General features: G+C 46.2%; 1 pseudogene; it reads left to right on the top strand.

The window, feature by feature from the left end:
• The first annotated feature begins 712 nt into the window (after positions 1-712).
• Positions 713-3,174, top strand: LOC132224529 (neurofilament light polypeptide-like; annotated as a pseudogene).
• The last annotated feature ends 918 nt before the right edge of the window (positions 3,175-4,092 follow it).

Genomic DNA, 4,092 nt, shown 5'->3' with positions numbered 1-4,092 from the left:
AGAGGCCCAGTGCATGGAATTCATGCACTGGTAGGGTCCCTAGTGGCTGTCGGTTGCTGGCCGGGTACTCCCGCCCTTCCCCAGGCTGGCCCCACCCACTGGTCAAACTCCCAGATGAACTCCCAGTAGAGGGGACAATTTGCATACTACATTTTTATTATATAAGATAAACTGAGACAAATAATTCACTTCCCTCAAATAATTTTTATATAAAAGAACACTTAAATGTACATATTTAGTTGTCTTTTGAGAACCACATGAAAAGGATCACATCTACTGAGACCTGCAATAGCTTAGAAACCAAATTTTTTATAAATCAATAGCCATTTACTAAATGGATACCCTAGTCTGTTTATCTACCCACAAACACTTCTGATAGCAAATGTGTGAGGTTCCCCTGCCACACACACACAGACTCTCTGGACACCAATTGACTATCTCAGAATTTAATTCAACTCTGACAATAACTACCTAAAGATAGAATCAGACTCCAAAGATAAAGGGCTCAGTCCCACAAGATCAACCCCCACCTCAGACACCAATTAAAAGTCTCAGGCCTCCTATATTTTTTATGGACTAGCTATTACCATAACCACATCCTCAGGTTCAATAATTTGCTGCAATGGCTTAAAGAGCTTATGAAAAATGGTTTATTTATGATAATCAGTTTATTAGAAAGGACATAACTCAGGAATAGTAAAAATTGGAAGCGATGTATAAGGTATAGGAAGAAAGCATGTATAACATCCATGTCCTCTCTGGGTGCACCAGAATCCCAGCATCTCATTTTGTTCACCAACCTTGAAGCTCTATGAATCCTGTTATTATTTTTTTTATGGAAGTTCCATTATGTAGACATGATTGCTTAAATCATTGGCCTTTAGTTAAAAACACAATCTCTAGCCCTTCATACATACCTGGAGGTTGGGTGGTGGGAATGAAAGTTCCAGCTTTCTAATTGTGTCTTGGTCTTTCTGGAAACCATATCTAGTGGCCCTAAGCCACTAGTCATCTCATTTAGCATACAAAATGACATTATTTTCACATCTGAGTTTCCAATGATCTTTGAAGCTCTTGTGTATAGAACCAGTACTAAGGCCAAACATAACAAGCAAGCTCTTATCACACCTATCACTCAGGAAATTACATGAGTTTTTAGGAGTTCTGTGCCAGGAAACAGGAACAAGGACAAAATATATATTTCTTGCCTTGGCCGGTTTGGCTCAGTGAATAGAGCATTGGCTTGTGGACTGAAGGGTCCTGGGTTTGATTCCAGTCAAGGGCACCTACCTGGGTTTTAGGCTCCTCCCATCCTGGACCCTGGTCAGTGCTCCTGCAGGAGGCAACCAATTGATGTGTTTCTCTCACATTGATGTTTCTCTCTGTCTTTCCCTCTCTCTTCCATTCTCTCTAAAAAACAATGGAAAAAATATCCGTGGGTGAGAATTAAAAATGTATATATCCTATCTAATAAAAGGGTAATATGCAAATTAACCATCACTCCAACACAAAGATGGCGCCGCCCAGTTCCCTCAGTCACTCGGGAGTCCCCAGTCCTTTCAGCCCAAACTGATTACAATGGCAAGTGGACTGAGAAGGTTTTCAGCAAGTGTGAGAAGCAAGTGTGAGAAGCAAGCCTTGGTGTATTTGAAGGGAGAGTTGGTGGGCTCAGGGCCACTGCTGCCTGGGGAGGCCCTTGGAGTTCAGTTCTGAAACCTCAGGGACCCTCTCCAGCGTGGGCTGGGGAGGAAGCACTGCTGCCGCCCGCCCAGCGCCAAGTCCCTGGTTAAGGAAGCGGGTCCAAGTCGCAGCCACGGGGCCCAGAAGGGCTGTCTCACCCTAGACCATCGTGGCTGAGCTCTGGTGAGGGCAGCAAGCACCTCCGGGATCAGTGTCTGCCCCCAGGCTGCCTGCAAACACCAGTGGAGCCCATGCAGGTTGAACATTTTAATAAAAATGAGATGCCTGCACCACGACCCGGTGAGGAGAGGGCAGCGGGATCCGGGTGCAGCCTCAAGATCCTGTTAGGAGTCACTAGGGCTCAGGAGGGGCTGAGAGCAACCTGCAGGTGTGCTACGAGGAAGAGGTGCTGAACCACCAGGACGCTGAGGGCCAGCTGCTGGAGGTGCACAAAGGTGCAGATGAGGTGGCTCTCGCTGGTGCTGAGCTCAAAAAGCTCATCGACAGCCTGATGGACAAAATCACCTTTCTGAAGAAGGTGCAGGAAGAGGAGATCGCCGAGCTGCAGGCAAAGATCCAGTACGCTCAGATCTCCATAGAGATGGACGTGTCCTCCAAGCCTGACCTCTCCACCACACTCAAGGACATCCGCACCCAGTACAAGAAGCTGGCTGCCAAGAAAATGTAGAATGCCCAAGAATGGTTCAAGAGCCCTTCACCATGCTGACCAAGAGTGTTTCCAAGAACACCGAAGTGGTGCGTGCAACCAAGGACAAGGTGTCCGAGAGCTGCCGCCTACTCAAGGCCAAGACCCTGGAGATGGAAGCATGACAGGGCATGAACAAAGTGCTAGAAAAGCAGCTGCAAGAGCTGAAGGATAAGCAGAATGCCAACATTAGTGCTATGCAGGACACAATCAACAAATTAGAAAATGAGTTGAGAACTACAAAGAGTGAAATGGCATGGTATTTAAAAGAATACCAGGACCTCCTCAATGTGAAGATGGCTTTGGACATTGACATTGCAGCTTACAGGAAACTCTTGGAAGGTAAGGAGACCTGCTTCAGTTTCACCAGTGTGGGCAGCATAGCCAGCGGCTACTCCTAGAGTTCCCAGGTCTTTGGTCGATCTGCCTACAGTGGTTTACAGACCAGCTCCTACTTGATGTCCACTCTCTCCTTCCCTTGTTAATACACCAGCCACGTCCAGGAGGAGCAGATCGAGGTGGAGGAGACCACTAAGGCTGCAAAAGCCGAGGAAGCTAAGGATGAACCCCCCTCTGAAGGAGAAGCTGAAGAGGAGGAGAAGGAGAGGAAGAGGCTGAGGAGGAGGAAGGAGAGGATGAGGAAGAAGGTGCCAAGGAAGAATTTGAGGATGCAAAGGAGGAAGAAGGAGGTCAAGGTGAAGGAGAAGATGCCCAAGAAGCTGAGGATGAGAAGAAAGATGAAGGTGCTGGGGAGGAGCAAGCAACCAAGAAGAAAGATTGAGTCCCCCTTTCTTTAATTATTTCAGGAATAAGCCCCCAAAACCAGGTCAACCCCATCACCAACCAAGCAGTTGGGTTCCCGGTACTATGAATTAAGAAGTCAATATATGTAACATTCTGAGGTGACTCAGGTTGGACATTAATTGTTGTGCTATGACTTTTCTCCTTATGCAGAGTATCTGTTTGCTTGCAGAGTGGTTTCCTGGCTTGCTGCCAGCCAGTGCATGTTCCACACTTATGAGTTCAGGATCTATGGCAATGTGAATAATTCAGAAGTTTACAATAAAAAACACATCAATACATGAATTCACTAATGTTAATCTTAAACTTCATGAAAAAAAATCGTCCTTTGAATCTTTGGTGGTTAGAAATTGAAGACCTCAAATCATGTGCAATAAAACAGTAAATAAAGTTACACTGAATGAGAAAAAAAATACATCAGGGGCCAGGAAATGTTCAAAGAACTGGGGAACCATTCCCAAATCAGGAAGGGAAGTCATAGGGTGTATATTATTGCTATGAATACAGTATTTCCTATTCCTTACAACATGTACAATGTAATGTATTAGATGCCTTCCTATCGCATGAAGTATGTATTCTCATAAAGTAATACTGGTAGATATGTTACAGTTATGGTGGTATGTCATACCCTATATATACTAATAAAAGGGTAATATGCTAATTATACAGTGAGATCTTCTGGACATCTTTCCGGACAAAGCCATGGTGGCGGGGCTGAGGCAGAGGTGGTTAGGGGCGATCAGGCCAGGAGAGGAGGGCAGTTGGGGGTGATCAGGCTGGTGAGGGGAGCAGTTTGTGTCAAGCAGGCTGGCAGAGGGGACCAGTTGGGGGTGAGCAGGCCAGCAAGGGGTGGCAGTTGGGGGTGATCAGACCAGCAGGGGTGGGCAGTTGGGGGTGAGCAGGCC

Source organism: Myotis daubentonii, chromosome X (genome assembly GCF_963259705.1).
Source record: "Myotis daubentonii chromosome X, mMyoDau2.1, whole genome shotgun sequence".
In the NCBI taxonomy this organism is placed as follows: Eukaryota; Metazoa; Chordata; class Mammalia; order Chiroptera; family Vespertilionidae; genus Myotis; species Myotis daubentonii.
Note: the sequence above shows the minus strand (reverse complement) of the source record. Positions and strands in the feature narration are given on the sequence as shown.